Source organism: Ambystoma mexicanum, chromosome 6p (assembly GCF_040938575.1).
Source record: "Ambystoma mexicanum isolate Mex_15411 chromosome 6p, UKY_AmexF1_1, whole genome shotgun sequence".
NCBI classification, from domain to species: Eukaryota; Metazoa; Chordata; class Amphibia; order Caudata; family Ambystomatidae; genus Ambystoma; species Ambystoma mexicanum.
The window spans coordinates 930046052-930067259 of record NC_090935.1 but is presented as its reverse complement, the minus strand read 5'-3'; positions in this window follow the sequence as shown (position 1 = coordinate 930067259).

The window sequence follows — 21208 nt, the reverse complement described above, 5'->3', positions numbered from 1 at the left end:
CCTGCGCACCACCATGTAGCTACGCAGCAACAAATTGCAACAGGTAACACAATGTGGAAAGAAAACACTATCTCCTGCACCCGTATACACTTTCATTCACATACTATAGGCATACCCACTGCCATTCACAAAGTACTTTGTCAATGCCTACCAACCCACATTTAGTTTGCAGCACTAACGCTACTGCAACCAATCGGCACACACCGCACTATACAAGCACCACCCTGTACCAGATGCAGACTGAAACATGTCTTCCTGCGGTGTGTATGTAGCAGCCCTACGCTTCTCAGTGCATGACCTACAGCCTATGGGCTACGGGATTCACCCATGCACCCAATAGTGTTATCCGTCCTCAGACCCACCACACCTTCATTCACCCATGCATGCCTCCATTTGCCCAGCTACCGCATTCCATCCGCAGTGCACCGTCAGCTGAGCTCCCACCCAACCTATCTCATGTGCAATTCACTCCCCATCTGCAAATGACCAGCCCCCACTCACCACGAAAAGAGTTAGCCACAAACAGGTTGTGACAGAAGTTAAGGGACCGTTACGACAGCTGCCTCCAATCACCACAGAAAATACTAGCCTACAAATGTCACGTGTAAACCACTTCTCATTCCCCCAGCCATTCCTTCCTTTATGGCCGCCAAAACCATGCATACGGGACATTTTTCAGACCCTGTCGCCACCGCACTGTACTCCGATATACCATGGCGGCTTTCCCAAAAATGTTTGACACACAGCACAGTTTCCTCCAGCCAACCACCGGCCGCATCAATACTTCTCTGACGCCACGCTGTACCGCGATCCAATGACACTTCTGTTCGCGGAGCAAACAGGGAAATGGGTGAGCGGAGCGGACCCAGATATCACATATTTTTTGGGACATACATTTCGGTGTTTTGTAACAAATATACCGGTCCGATTTCCACCATTGTATGATGCACTTTCTCTGAATCAAAACTCAACAATGTCATCTAGGGGTGGAATTACCCTGACACTTTAATGTGGGCCTTGACAAGGCCCAGGGGCATCATCCACTGCATCAAAATGCCACATTAGTGCCATGGTAATTGAGAACTAAAGACACCTATTCCTCACTTCATTCTATAATGGCAATGAAAAGTTTCCTTCTGTCTCCTAGGTACACAAATTAACATTATCTGCAACCTTCACATTTACATTCTAATTTGGTGGATAATATCATTGAAAAAACAAAGCTCTTCACCTATTCCTGATAGCCTCTTTACCCCAAAGACCTAATCGCATCTGTAGTTTTTGCTCTAATAGTCTCAGAAGACCTATCTTGTATTTTCTGAACAAGGTGACTTAGTCTGTGTGTGTAATTCAAAGCCAGCTGTGCAAAGTGCATTCACCAAAGAAAATAGAAGGCTGCTAAGATTAGGAAATGCACCTGTTGATTGTTTTCATTCATTTCTTAAACTGTGATATGGGCTTAAAATGTACCTTGCATTCTGAGCAAGTAACATTTTTCTAAACATTTCAAAGACATGTTAAAATACAAGAAGCATGTGTTTCTCCTGTGTGAAAATCGAGCTTGTGCTCATTTTTAGGTGAGGACAATTTTAGTTTTGTTTGAGAACGTTCATGAACTCCTGTGTGAATGTAGCAGATCCGCTCACCTAAGGGGTGGTTCTATTTCCGTTGTGTTCTTCTGTTTCTAAAGAATGCCATTTTAATAGATTCCAAAGTTGAACTATGACTCGCTGCACTGTGAAACTGTGCGCTTCTGCAAGAACAAGCCTTCACCTATTCCCCACCTTCATTCTCACCTGATTCGAGGAGTCAGCATGAGAGCCAATTAGTATGGACAGCTTACCAGTTCAAATCGGTAATATTTTATGGATGGATGGGACACTATTTTGACAGTAATCGCTAAACGTGATGTTGCCTGTGAGATCATCTCTGCACAGTACAATCGGTTAGTGGACAGGAAACTAAAATGTGATCCTATCTCACCTGTCCTTGCATGATTAAACTGGCTTCCTTTGGAAACAAGGATACGTTCTAAGCTAGGTTGTAGAGCTTACAAAGCAGTCTTTTTACATAAACCACCATATTTAGTGAGTTCATTGAAAATAGTTCGTGGATTGCACTTGTTGGGGAGCAAATCATAACTTTGACAGAAATCCCGAAAATCTCTAAAGCAAAAGCCCTCTAAACGTGTGTAGTTGTCGTTTATCTATTCTCAAACTCTGGAGAGTCAGTTAGAAAACTCCTTACAATATTTAGTAAAAAAAGGACATATTTTCATTTCCTGAAGATCATGAATCAAGTTGGTACCTAGACTTTTGGCTAATGTTTCAATTCCACTATACTGTGCTCCAATGCCTTCGGGTGGAGCCCAAACATTGTAAAATCTTGTAAATAAATAAATAAATAAGGGACAGGCTATTTGGCCATGCTGTGAATGCAGTGGTGCTTTTGGGTAGATCATCAGAGCTTTGACTAAAGAAGGCACGGGATCAGGCTAGCAAAACAATGATGGGAGCAGGGAAGGGGAGCGCATCTTCGCTAAAACCTTCAATCTTGCTGTATGCTGTAGGAAGTTCAAATGTAAAATCGATTTGAAGACACACTGGACATGTTTGTCCTTAGGTAGAGTGGTATGCAGTTAAGACTTAAAGGAAATCATTCTAAAACACAGTTCTAAAGCGATTGTGTGGAAGATCAATACATTCTAATTTTAAGATGTATGTTTTGCCCACTGTAGCTTAACAATAAACTCAGAAAGGTATCCTGATTGTAGGGCGATGTTTTAAATGAAGTATTAGAGAAGCTGATGGGAAGTGATGGGATTATGTTTGTGCAGTGGGTTCACATGTAGTTTGCTGAGTTTGCTGTTTCTTGATTATTCCTTACAAACGCCTTTTCCTCTCTGAACTGGATCCTGGACTTTGCATTTCTGGGTGGATTTGATTGTGCCATGTTTTTCTGGACAATCCTCCTTTTGTAGATTCGGTTTTAGGTGTGGACTGTGGGTGGATCGGGTTGGCTTTTAAGAGGGGTTGAGTTAATGTCTTCGAGCAGTTGGCGCAAGAAGTAAAGTCAGTGATTCGACAATATGGCTTCTGGGTTGGGTCGTCGTTTGAGATGCATGAGTCAATTGCATCTGTTGGACATTTTATGAGGTTTCCTAGCTTGCCACGACACGTGACTAGACTTACAATGAGATCATTTGCTGAAAACAAAAACAGGACTTAGTGCTGCACTACGGGCACAATTATTCTACCTTATTTACATTGGATTGCTATTTAATTACCCAAAGCTGATTTATCAGGTAACCTGAAAAATGATGTGTTTATAACATGGGGAATCAGCTTGCAATGATTTGACTCAAATCACAGTGTTTTTGTGCAATTTACTTTTTACCGCAAGCAGTAAGGAAAAATACCCCCTTAGCTTAGCATCGGTCTATGCATTACACCAAATAAATACATTTGACCAGCAGTGCTCCAATTCTTTCATGTTTTTTTTTATAAGCAATTCTTTCAGCTCAACACACAGCGTTCATGAAAAACAACACAAAACAACACGATTAATGTAGTAAACTCAGTATAATATTTTCAATGTTACAAGAATGAAAGCACAAGTCACAATTTCTCATTTTTCACTGGAGAGATGGAAATATACTTCATAGCCACTGCCCTCCCCATGATGATAAAGTCCTTTCTCCTGTAAACATACATCTTTCTCCTGTAACAGACTTCAGTTATACTTTACCGTTTGCCAGACAATGCACTGCTATCTGTAACCATGAAAATTGGTAGCTACTTTGGCAGGATTGTAAGTTTTCAGTTTGCATGTGAAATTGGCATCTTGGACTGGGGAGGAAATCACACCAAACAGCTATCCACGTTTGTATTATCTGTTTATCGATTTAACTTCTATCTTTCCCCACGGACCGGAGCCTTACGTATAGGCTGCTTTGCACATGATTATCATTACCGAAAAGCCATGCTCACCTCATCCACAAAGGGACGTCAGCTTGCATGGAAGTTGCTGTGCTCACTTCGGAAGCTTCTCTCTCACACTCCCACATAGTCACCACAACTCGGCCTTCCACAGACAGCTTCTCTCTCACCTCTCCACTCTGTGGCAGCTATTGTCTCTGCAGCTTTCAGCACAGAGCCCAAGCCTTGGAGTTGTCCTTTTTTTTTATTCTCTTCTCCTGCTCCCACACTCGGGAGCAAAAGCCCCCAGAAAAAGCAAATAGCCCAGCCTTACTCTTTGATTCTTCTTTTTAAAGCCTCCTTTACACCAGCCCACTTTATGTATATTCCCCTAAACAAAGTGTAAGAGCTGCCTGCACCTGACTGTGATGTCTAATGTCGATCAGATACCTCCTCTGGATAGCCAAACCTCCTGGAAGCTTCCAAAAGTCACTGTTCTACTCTCACCTTTGAGTAGAGTGTTAGTACAAGGAATGCCCATATCAATGAGTTACATTTCTTCCTGCACTAGAACACGGACAATGGGCCTAAAAGGTCAACCATGACATCTTGCTCAACCGCCTCTGTGATAACCTGAGTATCACTGATCACTCCCTGGCCTGGCTGACTTCTTTCCTCTCCAACTGACCGTCCCAGGTCCAACTTGGGTCCTTCCTTTCCTCTATCTCACTCTACTTGTGGAGTTCCACAGGGGTCTAACCTCTCTCCCTGGCTTTTCAACCAATACCTGGAACCCCTTGCCCACCACATTGCTGCTCTCTGCCCTATTTTCAGTGCTATGCGGATGACACTCGTTTTCAGGCTCCCTTCTGATACCTCTTTTACATCTCTCATCTCTGACTGTCTCCAATCCAGGAGTGGTGTGCTACCAACGACCTCTGCCTTAATACCAGTAAAACAGGGATCCGCCTCATTGGCACACCTGCACCTTCCTTTCCTGTCACTCTCTGGCCAGCCTCCCTTGGTCTTCCGCCTGCTCCCTCCTATGAGGCTAAGAACCTTGGGGTCATCTTCGACTCCAAACTTCCCTTTTCTCCACACATCTCTGACATCTCTAAGCAGTCAAACTACCAACTGCACCTCCTCAAAGGTATTCTTCCTTTCCTCTCCTTCCCCCAGAAGCTCACGGTTTCTAGAGCTCTGGTCTCCCTAGGCTGAACTATTGCAACAGCCTCTTGCTAAATCTGCCTGCAACTACTCTCCGCCCCTCTGCAACTCATCCAGAACAGGACTGCGAGACTTGCCCTTGGCCTCAAGCCCAGGGATCGTATCTCTCCAGCACTGAAATCTCTTCATTGGCTCCTGCTGATTGCACGGATTAGGTTCAAGACGATTTGCATTGTCCACAAGGCCTTCTGGGGCCTGGATCTGCAATACTTTCAACTCTCCCTTTGGAAATAACTTCCTACTCGAGCTCTTCACTACTCCACCTCCAACTCCCACAGGGCCACTCGCTTCTCCAAACAATGAGTTGGAGGTACATCTATTTCTTCGGCTGGGGCCTCCCTCTGGAACAGCATCCCTCACTGAAACTTGAAGAGAACCATCTTTAGTTCCGGAAGCACCTCAAGACCTTCCTCTTTGCTTCTGCCTTCGATCTTAGACCCCCTCCCCTCCTGTTGAACTCTGTCTGCTTCGGCATTGGGCGCCTGGCTAACATCTGATTTTGGGCCCAGATCCCTGTTCACCCAGCCAGATACCTGCAATGCCTCCTGGCATCCCTTGCTCTTGGGCCTGTATCTGCAATCCTACAGTCCTCTTCCTGCACTTATTAGACACCTGTTGTCTGCTGCTCATTCTTGCACTTACCACCTGCTTGCACTACCTGTTCTTGTTTTGATAATGTGTTCAGCACTTTCCATTCCTCCCCTGCCCCTTGCACTTTCCCCCTTCCCTCTTCTCTGTACTTGTGTGTTATCAATACCTCTGAGCCTAGTAAGATCGTTGTTTTGTCCTCCCTTGTTCCCCTCCCTTGCCTCGTTGCGCTCTGAAACACTTGTGTATGGGCGCAATATAAATAAAATGTCATATCATATCATACTTGGAGCAACATGTTTTTGCACATTCCAAGTTCTCTAACCCTCAAGTCTCCCATTGCAAGAACAGCTTTGATTCCTGCAATTATTTTCTAAGCAGTATTTCAGAGCCTGTGTCTGCAGTCCCATTTACATCCTAGTTTGCACCCTAATTTGCACAAAGTGCTAAGAACTCAGCTGTCCCATTCTAAACACTAATTGTATTAATGGGTTATGGGTTAAGATTAGTAATTAGTCATGTTAGAAGTTAGTAATTAGCCCCTACTCTCCCTGAAAATTTGCCCCTACACTCTGGTTTGTATACCATCTCAATGCTCTTAACTCACACCGGTGTCTCCCATACCGTCTACATTATGATTCCTGGCCTATGTGCACCATCTACCAATTTGCACCACCTAAATATCCTACACATCCAACAGTTTAAGTCAGCTTTTGGGTCTCTTGCTTCCACAGACTCAAGCTGGCAATCAAGCCATATTGAGGCAGTCTGCTTAAATTTTTGGAGTTGGAGTGTGGATATGACAAAGAGCAGGGAATCTGTTCAAAGTTCAGAATGAGCCAAATACAGCACCAAAAGACCTGTTGCAGCTGAAAGTGAGTCGAGCAAGGGCAAGCCAGCTCTAAGATGCCTCAAGACGGTAAACAGGGTTTGTATTTATTTATTCAATTTGTTGAGTGCTTTCACCAAAGCACTTGAGAACAAATATTTTACAAAGGTACAAAGGTACAAAACATTTATGAACAAAGATGAAAAGGTACTACATCAGAATGTAAGACCGAGAGAGAGATACAAGAAGGTGTTAGTTGAATGTGAAAGATATGAAAAGAGGGTGAAGCACAGATGGGTACTGGTAGGGCATTCCAGTGCTTAGGGGCAAGGAGTGAAACGCTGTGAAAGCATGAGGAGGCACATGGAGGTTTAGAGAATGAGATATGAAAGAGAAATTGGGACCAAGGAGAATGGATATGAGTATAAAAATAAACAAGAGATTAAAGGTATAGATGGATAGTTGAGTTAAAGACTGAGCAGAGCAGGGTTAGAGGATAGGAAGGCAGTCCAAGCAAAAGAACCAAGCAATAGTTGAGCCAAGAAAAGGTGAGTGAGTATATCAACACTTTATTACCCCAGCAGGAGAGGCAAGAACAGGCCCAGTGGAAATTGAAAAGGTGAAAATGGGCAGAACGGGCAGTGTTAGAGATATGAAGAGAAATTAAAGAGAAGGGTCAAAGATTACTCCAAGGTTTTAGGTGGAAGAGGAGACACTGAGAAAAGGAGGGATGAGGAGACCACAAAGAGGAGTGGGGGAAGAAAGGGGAAAGAAAAGAACCTTGGTTTTAGAGGGTATAAAATGGAGAAAGTGATGGGACATCTTGGATTTGACTGCAGAGAGACAAGTGGAACCATTAGCACGAAGAAATGGAGTGAAGGAAGTAAAAGAAAGGAAACTGTGTGTAATCTGCATAAAAACGGCATGCCAGATTGAAAGAGTTAATGAGGACAGAGATAGGAAGGGTTTAAAGGGAGAAACATGTGGAATACCATGGAGAAATGATAAGGAAGGAGAGAGCTGGCCAGCCCAAAAGACAGAATAAGAGCAGTAAGAAAGGTGAGACGCAAACCACTTTGGGGCAGGCCTAGAGAGACCTAGTAAGGAGAGAGGAGAGAAGCATAGAGTGATCAACAGAGTCAAACACTGCAGAAATGCTAAGAAGAATAAGAATGTAGGACTGTTTGTTGTGTCTAGAAGAAAGTAAAGTGTTAGACATTTGTGGTAGTGTATACTCAGTGGAGTGGGTGGGACAAAATCCAGATTGGCATGGGAGAAGAAGAGCATTCAGGTGAAGAAAAGAGAAGATTTAAGAGAAAAGAAGAAGTTTACTTAGGAAGGGCAATAGTGAGATAGGTAGAAAATTGGATGGTTTGGACAAAATGTACTACTGATGTGGTTAGGGTGAAGAGCATCCTCTTCTTCTATGGAAGCCTCTTTCTAAACCTCTATAGACGAGTACTTTGAAAGAGACTACATCCCCAATAGAGTTCCCTGTGAATCATTTAAGTCTTGAAGTAAAATAATGTATCAGCTAAGGGTAGGGGTTCCTTCTCTTATATAGGAAATTGTTTTGGAGTATTGGTCCAAAGCAAGTCTGTTATCAGGGGTCCTATTCAGGATGCTGCAGCAAGTGTCCTTTTCCTTCTGATGTCATATCCAGATTGTATTGTCTACAGGATGTTCGGTGGGGATGGGAAGCGCAGGAGCCGTAGCAGAATCCACAATGATGCTGCTATTCTCTTGGCATAAACATGTCTTCTAGCTACTCTAACTTCACCCCCTGTCCATAAGAGAGAGAGAGATGGTGTTGCCTATCAAAATAGCAGTTGCTTGGGGACGGTCCAACATACTGCTTATGGAGCCACCCAGACCAGACAGATCACACACAAGGCCTGTCATGACTAGTGCACTGGTCACTAAAAAGACAGTAATATGACATCCAAATGTGATGGCTGTATAATTATGTACCCCAGTAGCCATACTGCCATAACAAAACATGGTTTATAGTTACAGTTTAATGTGCCGCCTGGCAGACATGGGTACACAATTAGTATGTTTTGAGGTGCAGACAATTTAAAAGCCACCCATGCCTAGTGTATCGTAGTGACCCAGCAGTTGTCAGGAATTCACATGTAACCTTTGAACCTGGCCTGATGTCAGGAAATAGCTATGGTACAACACATGTACACACTATGATCTTAGCATGGCGTATTATGAAAGGGACATTTAATTAGCAGACCCCCCTTTCAGAAACCGAATTAGCCACATCATTTATTTATAAGAAATCCTAAACATTCAGGCTATTTTGCCCTCACCCGATGGTATTCTGCCTCACAGGGATAATTTTACCTTCATCTAGGGAAAAGCAGACAGCTCAGAGGAAAACAATGTGGCTGATTTAGGGTCCATTTTTTTTGTTTCTGTGCTCAATTAAAATATTGTCAATGGTATTGGACAACCATTACACAAAGACAAGCACATAAAGGATCAGATTCCTAACAACATGCAAGAATTGAAGAATGGCCTAACCAAAGGCAGAGGGATCATATGTGTTCCTATTTTGAAGGGAAGAGTCATGTGATATGTGATGCAAGTAGGAAGAGAGGCAGCAAATCAAATTGCATTTTGGGTCATTCATTCAAGAGTAATGTGCTGGCATAGGTCAAGGGTATTTAGATGACTTAAAAACTCAAGAAAGTCTGCAAACGCAATTCACTCACACCAAATATCCACCAAATATTTAAAACCCCATTTTAAGCATAGGTGAACAAAAGGAATGATGTCACCTCTGTTCCGTTGCGCAACCCAAACATAAGATAAGGCAGATAAAATACCAGATCTATGTCAGTACCGAGAAATGGAAATCTAAATCAAGCTGAAAGTCAAAGTCATCAGCCTAAATGGTTTATAAAAATGTTTATGATAAGATATGAAACAGAACTGCCGACACGTGTTTCGACCCCAACAGGTCCTTCTCAAGGCAAAACTGTAAAGTGATTTGAAACATAAATCATATAGCATAGCAAACAAATGGTAAATACAAAAACAATAGATAGAAATCAAAAAGATTTTTTTTTTCAAGCAAGTTTCAAATGGAAAAGGGCCAGAAACCCATAAGGAAAAAGACAAGGGTGTATATGAAGATGCAAATAGGATTAGCACATGATAATCATAGTAAAACATGATGTGGTTCCATGATGTAAAAGTAAAATATTACCATTGCAAATGAGACGTTCAACAGCCAAGGTCCAAAGTTGTGGCACCAAGTGATTCATACATAGAAAAAAACAAAAAGCAAAAAATGCAGAGCAGACAATGAGTTGTACATCCTATTAAAACTCAGCGAAAATCTTTGTAGATCCCAGTATCCACTAAGTGATGGGTTATCGTATTGCAAACACTGGTGCCACACATTTGTATTTGTATTTATTTTATTTGTATAGCGCGCTAGGCCCGAGGGCAACCAGGCGCATATCTTAGAACATGAGGAACAGTTACAGAACATTCAGCAGTCATAATTGCAGTTACATACATTGAGGCACAACGGTGTAAAAGTGGCAGACTGAGGTGCAGGCAAAAGAATAGTGAGTTCATAGTCCAGGTACAAGTATTGCTATAGTAGTGGGCCAATGTAGCTTATACTGGTGTTGAGTGAGGAGTGGAGGATAGCCATAGCTTGGCTTTGTTTTTGAAAAGAGTGGCGGACGGGAGCGTTCTGATAGCGAGTGGCACGGAGTTCCAGAATTTGGAGGCAAGGACTGGGAAGCTGACGCCACCAGCAGATTTCAGGTTGTATTTCGGGATAGTGAGCGATTGGGCTTGGGCAGATCTTAGCGTCCGTGAGGAGGTGTAGTATGAGAAGCGTGATGTTAAGTAGGTAGGGGCCTGGTTGTTGACACATTTGTGAGTGAGAGTCAGGGATTTGAGCAAAATTCTTTGTGCGATAGAGAGCCAATGTAAACTCTTCCTAGTGTCAGAGATGTGCGCCGACCTAGGGATGGCTAGGGCTGCTCTGATAGCATTATTTTGGACGGTTTGGAGTTTGTTGAGGTTCCGTTGGTTAGTGCCTTGATACAATGCGTTGCAATAATCAAGTTTGGACATAACCAGCATCCTAGCGAGAGTGATGCAGTTCTGGGTGGAGAGGAATGGGCAACAAGCAGTGATCAGCTTGCAGGTGTAGGCAGATGCTGAGGCGACTGCGTTGGTTTGTCGTTTCAGTGACAGTGTGGCGTCGAGGTAGATCCGCAGAGTTTTGGTCTCTTTAGCCACTTTGATGGTATTTCCATCAATGTTGAAAGTGCTGAATGAAGGGCCAAGTTTTCTGAGTCTTTTTTGGGTACCAAGGATGAGGAGCCCTGTCTTGTCATCATTGAGACAGAGCTTGTGGTGTGCCATCCATGCTTGGACGACTTGGTATACGTCGTTCAAAGCTTTGGTGTCTGCAATGTAATCACCAGTGATGGGGATGAGTATCTGGTAGTCATCTGCATAATTAGTGTAGGACACCCAGATAGTCAAGCACATCGAACAGGGGTTTGGTGAAAACGTTGTAGAGCGTGGGACATATGCACGACCCTTGTGGAACTCTGCATGGGACCGGAGATGGGTCAGCGGAGTCGGTGGGTGAGAGTACTCTCATAAGTCTGTTGTCTAGCAAGGATCTGATCCAGTTAGTGGCAGTTTCAGAAAAATGTGCCGCTGATTTCAGGTGTTGGCAAAGGATTTGATGATTTACCAGATTGAAAGCCGCAGAGAGGTCCAGAAGCAATAATAAGGCTAGTTTGCCTTTGGCTTTTATATCCTCTATTTGGGTTTTCTGGTCTAATAAGGCTGTTTCTGTTCCATGCCTAGGTCTGAAACCAGATTGTCTTGTGCCAAGTAAGTTATTAGTCTCCAAATGTTTCTGAATCTGGAGGTAGGCCGCTCTATCTAGTGTTTTTAGAAGGAACGGGACTGTAGTGATAGGTCTGAAGTTCGTTGGAATGGACGGGTCAAGTGTTGGCTTTTTCAGTAGTGGGATGACCCATGCGTCCTTGAGGTTGTTGGGCACGATTCCGGAGTGAAATGAGGAGTTAATGAAGGTGGTAATGAAAGGGGCAAGGTCGTGGGCAGATTCCTTGATGATAGGGGCAGGGCAGGAGTCCCCTTGGCAATTGGAGGGTTTGAGGTTGCTAATAATTTTTTCAACCTCAGAAATCGAGAGCGGGGTGAAGCTGAATGGGGGTAGGGTGAAAGTGGTAGTTGTTTTGGGTGCTGGTGGTTTGGAGAAAAGGGAATTTTGTTTGGCATTGATTTTAGTTTGTAGGGTGGTTATTTTGGAGAGGAGAGCATTTTGTATACTGTTGCACCAGGAGCTGTCTTTATTGCACATGTCCGGTAAAGGCGACGGGGATTCTAATTCTTTGAGAATTTTAAAGAGGTCCTTCGTGTTGGATTCGGCTTGCGAGATACGCAGGTTATACGTATCTTTTTTTCCCTGTATAATCGCTTCCTTGTAGTTGAGGGATGCGATGAAGAGGTTGTCTTTATTAGATGCACAAGGGAGACTTTTCCAGAGAGATTCCGCCTTGCGTTTTTCTTTACGCAACGCTCTGAGGTGTGGTGTGAACCACGAGTTCAGATGAGCTCGTTGTTTGGCTTTCCTGTGTTTGAGCGGGGCTATGGTGTCAATAGCTTTGAGTACGGTTGAAGGTGTCTACCATGACCGTAGGGTCGTTATGAAGTGTGGCACAGTTGTTCAGAGTGGGTAGGATGAGTGGGAGTAATTTGTCCCTAGTGATGTCTTTTTTATTTCTAGTGGGGACAGCTGGGGCTAATGGAAGTTTAGTACAAGGAGTGGTGGTTGGTATTTGGAAGGTAACGATGTGATGGTCGGACCAGGCACAGGCTGAGTTGGAGCTTATCGTGGTATTACAGTTTAAGTCTGCAATCCAATCAAGCGTTCTACCTTGATTGTGTGTAGGTTTGAGGTTGCGTTGTTGAAAACCCAGGTTAGACACAATGCTTGCGACTTCAGTGGCCATGAGATCCTTAGGGTCTGACAGTCCCAAGTTCAGGTCCCCTAGCAGCATCACTTGTGAATTAGGCTTAGTATTGTTGGAGAGGATAGCCGTGATATCTTCTGCATAGGAGGAGAGGGGGCCGGGTGGTCTGTAAATGAGGTGAAGTGTCGCTGTGTTAGTGGGTGAGAGTGAAAGTTTCACTGATAATAGTTCCGCTGAGCAACAATGAGAATTTGGGATCAGTCTTATGTTAATATTCTCCCTATGTATGAAAGCAACGCCACCCCCTTTAGACACGTTAGATGGGCGGTCGTTTCTCAGGATGGATTAACCTTCGGGAATGGCGAGGGATAGGAGCGGGCCGGAAGCAATGTGTAGCCAAGTTTCTGTAATTGCAATAAAGTCAAGGTCCTGGGTGATAATAAGGTCAGCAATATCAAGGGCATGCGCGGTAAGGGATCTGGCATTGATGAGTGCGCCTTTCAATTCTTTGGGCACGGTGGTGGCAAGTTTGGTTAAGGTCTGAGTGGAAGGGTGTTGGCGTTGGGTGCCCGGAGTGCAAAGCAGTCTGGAGCCTAGTCTAGCATTTCTGAGTGTGAGTGTGCACGGTTGGTTAGGAGTAGGTTTGGTGGTGAAATGTTTGAGCCACAGGGCTGGCTCATTGAGGTATGGATTAGAGGGGTGCATGTAGGTGCCGGAGTTAGGTGGTGTTAGTGTGTTATGATGCATTATGGTGAAGTGTAAAGGGGGAGTGTTACAAAGCGTGCCGGTGGTGCCAGTGGGTGTTGCACGAAATGCATAGGCTAGTGACCATATGATGGCTAGGCAGAGTGTGAGAGTACTTGCTGACGGGCGGGGCAGCATGTCCACAGTGTTGAGATTAATTCAAGTGTCAAGGAAATACCTGCATGGGAAGGTGTGCTGATACTGGCTAGGCTAGTGGTCAGTTAGAGTAACAGGGCGATGAAGGCAGCAGGGTCTATCTAGGTTTAGAATCGCCAAAAGGTTGAGGTGCTAAAATGCAGTATACTGACATAGCAACCAGGTCTGTCTAGATGCGAGAGTCACAGTATAGGCTAAAATGCATTGAATCAGCGACATAGGCTAAAGTGCAATGTACCAACATAGCAACCAGGTCTATCTGGATACAAAGTCACAGTAAAGGCTAAAATGCATTGAGTCAGCGACATAGGCTAAAGTGCAGTGTACCAACGTAGCAACCAGGTCTATCTAGATGCGAGAGACACACTAAAGGCTAAAATGCATTGAGTCAGTGACAAGGGCTAGGATGCAGTGTACCAACATAGACGTGGGACTAGCTAGATTTGAGAATCACTATGAGAACTGATATACATTGGCCCAATAGGTAGTAGCTGAGGCAGCACTAATGAGTTACTGTGAAATAGCGCCAGTCACAATAGCAGGCAGGATAAGGAGACATTGTTGCAGCAGATAAGCACAGCGGGCTATGGTTGGAAAGCTGCACGTGTGCTACAAGTCACTTAACAGGGAAGACACAGAGGCGGCCTACGAGCAGATGATAAGTAAATGGCGTTAGTGTAATAAAATGCAGTCCATATTTCTTTGCGTAGAGTGAGGGCAGTTACTGCAGACCCTCCTTAGGGTAGGCAGGAAGGGCGGGCGTGGGAACAGGCAGATGGAATCACCCGATATAGATAGGGACTTGGTGAGCACAAGGGGTGACAACAAAGTCCAAGCAATGGATGATTGAGGCAGGGATGAGTATGAACTGGTACAGTGGTGCTGAGGATAGGTCCGAAAAGTACTTACAGAGAGCCAGGCAGCTCAGCTCCTTACTCTCCGACGCTGACAGGCGCAGACAGGCCCTATGGCTTGCCCTTCGGCTACCGCCTCTCGGTGAGCTGGAGGGTGGGTGATCGATGGAAGCAGCCAATCACAGGCTGCAGGCGCTGCTGGGCTCAGAGAGGCTCTGGGGGATAATCTGGCCAGCGGCCATTAAACACGTTGGGCCCAATGGCGCCAATGAGGCAGTTGGGCAAATCGGTGGAGGCCGGTGCCCAATTTAAAAAATTGGCAATTCCGGGGCGTCGGGGACGGATTCCCCGAATTGTAGTGCCGAAAAGGCAAATTATTAAATAAGGCCCACTATGCTCATTCAGAGCGTGGGGGGCCGTAGGGTCGCGACGATCTCATGCAGGTCCTGAAGATGCGGGGAGAAGGCACCAGCCCTCTCCTCAGACGCGACGACGAGACTGAAGCAGACAGGCCCTATGGCTTGCCCTTCAGCTACCGCCTCTCGGTGAGCTGGAGGGCGGGTGATCGATGGAAGCAGCCAATCACAGGCTGCAGGCGCTGCTGGTCTCAGAGAGGCTCTGGGGGATGATCTGGCCAGCGGCCATTAAACACGTTGGGCCCAATGGCGGCCAATGAGGCAGTTGGGCAAATCGGTGGAGGTCGGTGCTCAATTTGAAAAATGGGCAATTTTGGGGCGTCGGGGATGGATTCCCCGAATTGTAGTGCCGAAAAGGCAAATTATTAAATAAAGCCCACTATGCTCATTCAGAGCGTGGGGTGGTCCTGAAGATGCGGGGAGAAGGCTCCAGCCCTCTCCTCAGACGCGACGACGAGACATTAGAGTATATTGTTGCCAAGGTGTAGTATGCCAACTCCATAGCATGCACATTTGATGGAAGATAGTGGGTGATAAGGTGCAGAAAAGGAAGTGAAGTGTCCAAGTTTACGCTGTCCAGCGCCTGGTCACATTATAAGCCTCATGCAGTGTGCTGGTCTTATATCTATTAAGTGCCATCTATCCCCCCCCCGATGAGGTAAGAACAATGCAACAGCTATGGGTTTACCGTAATACTGTTGAGAAACAGGTGGCAGAAAAAATTAGATTCAGAGCCTGTTAGGCGGCACATATGCGCGCAAGTAAGTGGTATTGCCTGTGCGGCGGTACGGTTACAAATACCACAGTAGTATTGTAGCAATCCAAGTCTGTGAAAAAGGGGACAAGAAGGAAATGTAACATCTATACGTGCATATCCGCTAAAGTCTGGTGCAAGAGGTTCTGTTTCTGGAGTAATTACCTGAGCAGATAAGTGATTCATGTATGGATAGAATGGGTCAATGCCAGGCGTAATGTCTAGACGAAACCTGCGTATTGGCGAAAATATAGAGAGCAGTTGCGCTTGTTTAACAAATCGGACGACTGGTGAGTGTCCCATAATATATTACCAGTACACTAGTAAAATAACGCCTCATACCTTTAAAAATCTGGGGTTAGATTCCCTCTGTTACAGAGTATTCCAATGTGTTTAGAATAAGTGTGCGCGGCTCGCATCCTCCGTGTTATTAGAGAAATAGACCTTGATTCACGTCACATGACAGGATCACGTAAGGTCACGTGATAGTGCAATTAAATGTGATCGTGTGAAATGGGCAACAATATCAATATCTAATGGTGCCAGTCAACGCAATATGGAATCCGGATAGTTATGAGTCACTAAGCCCTATGATGGCTTTTTCATTACAAATAATGACAATGCAGCATGAAAGTTCAACAGGATGGGAAAATGCGAATATGGCACACTGAGAGAAAAACTGTGTGAATGAAAATCAATTGTAAAAGAACAAAATATGCAGTTTGAAAAAGAACAGAAGGAAAATTAGTGAGAAAAATGATATTGAAGCAAAATATGAAATAGAACAAACCCAAAATGGTGTTTCTAAGCTATGGAAGGGGACAGAAGTGGTGCCAAATGCCATGATGTCAAATAGAAGTAAGTGATGAACAATTATAGGAAATGAAAGGACAAAGGAGTAAAATACAATGCAAATAAAGGAGAAATGTACCAACGCTAATGAAAAACATTAGAGGAAAAAATTCAGTTCTGTGTCTGTGTTAAGTCCCAAACTGGTACATCGAAGTTTGGCGATAGTCAGTGCCTCGAGCTGCCGTAATAGTAATTGTCGGTCACCGCCTCTTGGATGAGCATGCGCTTGTATGAGACCAATAATCTTGAGATCATTGACTGAGTCCAATTGGTGTTGTTGTTGCCAGTGAATGGGAAGAGGTAATTTGGGATCTTGACGTTTCAGGTGGACAAAATGCTCCCGAATGCGTGCTCGTAATTCTCTGATAGTTGAGCCAACGTAAACCTTACGGCATACACACTGGACAGCGTACACTATATATTTAGACTTACAGTTAATGAAGTCACAAATCTGGATTGGGAGACCTTGCTGGCAGGTAAAAATATTTTGATTGAGAGAAAATTTACAAAGATTGCATGAACCACACTTGAAAAAACCCAAAGATGTGGGCTGGAGCCATGTCAGGGAATGTGTGTGAGCATGCTTTGGTTGAAGAAACGAGGGACAAAGTTGGTTACGCAAGGTTTTATTCTGAGTGAAAATTAATCTGGCTCTATTGGAGATATAGGATTGCACATCAGGATCAAGACACAATAGATGCCAATGTTTGTTCAATAATTGGTAAACCATGTTACTATCCTGAGAATACTTGGTGATAAACTGCACAGAGTCAAATTGGTCAGTGTTCTGAACTTTATGGGAACCCAAAATGGAGTCCCTGGTCATTTTGTTGGTGCGTTCCAACCCTCTGTTAATGGAATGTTGTGAGTAACCTTGTTCCTGAAACCTCTGCTTGATCATAGCACACTCTTGTTCAAAAGCTGCCTGAGTGCTACAGTTGCGTTGTGCGCGATGGAACTCCCCAAATGGGATGTTTTGGATAACAGATCTCCTATGGCAACTGGAGGCATGGAGAATGACATTTACAACTGTTGTTTTGCTAAAGGTTTGAGTCTGCAGCATACCATTGGTAATGTAAATCTGAAGGTCAAGAATTTATAGTGATTCAGGACTTACATGCCCAGAAAATTCGATACCAAAATCATTCGAATTCAAATAGTTAGAAAATTCTTCAAATTTTTGGATCGTTCCATTCCAAATGACCAGGACATTGTCAATGTATCTTTTCCATACAGCAAGATTATGCTTGAAATCATGGTGACTAAAGATATACTTCTCCTAAAAAAAAACATAAACAGATTGGCCAGGGACGCAGCATACCTAGTCCCCATGGCCACTCCTTTCGTTTGAAACACAAAACAAAACAGTGTCCTGACAGGTTCACTAGACATACATATAAATTCTATTTATAGTAGTCTCCTCAATGCCAAGAGTATGGCACAAACTATCTGAAATAGTTCCTAGGTATGATTTTTATAACTTTATGTGTCCACCTAAGTCTTTATTGGGATAAGTCTTTCAAATCCACCATATCCAACTTCTGTTTAAGAATTAATACAAAAGTAGCTTTTTTATTATTTTTTTGTTATTATTGCTCACAAGCGAGGTCTATAAGTTACCAAGCACAATTGACTAAAAGTAAATTCCAGAGCAAGCACAATCTGTACACAAATGGAACAGATGGGTGTCCATATTAATGTACACAATTTTTCATATAAAACAAAATACAATTATTTATACGCATTTGAAAGGAGCATATGAAAAACAAAAATACAATTATTTATACACATTTGAAAAGAACATACGAAAAAAAGGGAAACTATTTCTCTAAACAATCAACCCAATGTGAATGTTGGAAATGAAAGGCCCCCTCTCGATGTTTGAAGCCATATGTAGCTGAATCTTAAATTTTCAGTTCAGTTGGGGGCATTTCCAATTTGCTAGCTAAGCTCAAAGTCTACTAGCTGAACTCAGGGTCTACGTGTGACACCAGGATGGATCTAAAGGGTGTCGTACTCGTACAAGTATGAGTTCAAAAGTACAAGTAATCTACATTTCGGCGGAGTAGGCAATCCCGCCTTCCTCAGGACCAGTAGAAGTCATGACCCCTGAGGAACAGAAAAAATAATAACAGGGAAAAAAAGAGAGAGAAAAGACATAATCCCACTTAGAATCTCGGACTCGCAATTTAAATACTACAAAATAATGTGAATCCCGTGACTCTATGGGCAAGCAACTACAAGTCCCACAAGGCATTGGGCTCATAAAAAGGTAGAGAGATGAAAAAGAAACCAATCCCTCAGATGCCTTTTGTGCAGAAACCAGGTTGAAATGAATAAAACCAGTGTAAAACCATTAGTGATGTGTCATAAACCTAACACATTTACATAGCATGCAGAGAGCCTCACCACTAGGCCACGAAGTGTGGTTAATCAAAGCCATGAGTTACAGCCAGACAGCAGTAGGGTGCAAGGCTGATTTCCATAGTGCAAGGCCCTATGTGTGTCTGTGCTGATGAGAAGTATCACACCAAGAAGTGTTAAGTGCCATGTGTATGCACTCACATGTCTGGGGCTCAAGATCGATTTAGCCACTTATTGTACAGTCAGTAGAGTGTATAACACGACCATCCGTCACCTCTATCCACAGGCGTTTCTAAGTCAAAAGCAGAATCAAAAAGTAGAATCAATGTATACGGGTCGACATTAGCATAGTAGTAAACGAATAAATAAGATGCAACAGTGCAGCATTAGGTCATTGGCTGTACCTTTAAATAGCAGAAAAAGACTTTGCAGCCGTCACTTAGCATCTTTGATCGTGCAAAACACTGGGGTGCCATTAGGAAGCCATGCGTAGTTCGGACTCGCGGAGGTGCCCAGGATGGACTGCAACCTTCCGAAGTTGTATAAGTCAATCTACAAAAGGTGGCGTGGTCATGAGCGTGTCCGTATTAGAACATAAACAATACTAAGGCTGGGGCATATGTAACCTGCATTTAATACCTGTGTGCTGGAGCCTCAGTATGCAGGTTGTTGCTCTCTCACAGGACTACGGACGACTGTGAGTCGGTGAGTCATGCAAGCGTAGTCATGGAAACCTCCTGCCATTCGAAACCCGGCAGGGGAAACCCTTGCCTCGCAACAGCGCCATGGGAGCTGTGTGGTGGGAGGTGGAACAGCACCCAAGCTGGAGCTGAGCACGGAAACAGACTACAAAGGTGTACATGTGAGGACAGGTGGGTGTAGAGACGTATCACTTTTAATGCACAGAGTTAAGGGAATACCATGCAGGGGCGCCTCAGTGTAAGTCACCACCAGTGTATACACGTGCCTATCCTAGTGCCTACTGAAGGTAGTCCCTCTATGCATGCGTCGCTGTTCTGAACTTAATCTCACACATGGAGGTATTACTATACCCACCTAAAGGTTGACTCCTCATTTTAGCCTTTGGTTTTATTCAAAGAGTCAAGTCTGTAAATCCATCTTGCCTCCTTATATAGTAGGGTCTTTTGTATATTCATGCTGTTTTACAACATCGATCACCCACCATTTGAGGTCATCTGGAGAATGTTGCATTTCCAAAAAGTGTGATCGGAGCTGCATGGTTGCGACATCTCCTTTCGTTTGCACATAGTATTGCTGACTAAACAAAAACTGGTTGTGTAGATGGCTAGGACAATGTCAGACTTAGTGCCGCACTAAGCACACTAAATATTGCCACGGATGGTACAGATAAACTCTTTGTATCACAAAATAAACAGACCACACAATAACAGACCACACATGCTTTCACATGCTTTCACAATAATGCTCACTGGCATCGAATTTTCATTTATCAAGACAGGATAAAACAACCACCGAGAAGACATTGGCATTGCATCTCATAACACATTGCAGATATAGGAAGAAAAGTCTAGATGCAGCTTAGCAAAAAATACAGTTTTCATAATCTATTAGTGTGTTTATATCCATAGTACATTGGCATAGATTCTCTTAACTTCCCCACCAAGTCAATGGATTCTCCTTCGCGCCCAGCAAAACTGGCTTCTATTCTAGTAAATCTGGCAGAGTACACACAATTTTATATGCAACCTTAAAATATAATTGGCTTTAGCAGGACTGCAGACTCCCAGTTTCGAACAAGTGACTGTCTGTGGACAGGAAAACACATCTGTTCTCTGGTACATGAAGAAGAAATGAGTTTTCGCCCCTATGTGACTAATCTGACACTTCACCATCTAGAATAATGTTACCTCTAATTAGATATTTTCTCTTATTTTGTAATTTATGCTTACCAAGAATTCAGTGGCACTTTGTCTGCATGGCCGGTAGAGAGACATGTAAGGGAGGAATGGTCTCCTAGGCCCCACCTTCATTCCCATTTGAAAACATGTGATATGCTCATTCCGTGGGAAAACGCACCTCTGGCCAAGGTATGCGGTACCGATTGAATGACAGATAACTGTGTAATACCTGTAGGCCACAAGACTCCATTTTGTTTAGTTACTGACTCCATTTTCTGCAGGGCCACATGTAAACGCTGAATGCCAGCCTGCACCCCTCTCCTTCCTTCTCCGTGCACAATCAGCAACCCAACTTCTACCTCCCCCCTTCTGCCGTTTCCGTGGCTGTCCTGTTCTCACGGAAGCCTGGGCACAGGAAGTATCAAACTAAACACTGTATCTCTCGCCTTACTTTTTACATCACTGCCCTGTGAATGTCTGGGGCGGAGCCTGGTCCTGGAAAAAAAATGTGTCTCCACAAACCTGCCTCTGCACCAACAACCCCCTTCTAAAGAAATATAGAGCACGAGCCCCCCTCACCCCACAGCATTTTGATGTAACAGGTGCATGCCCCTCGTCTGTGTGCCACCCAAGTCAC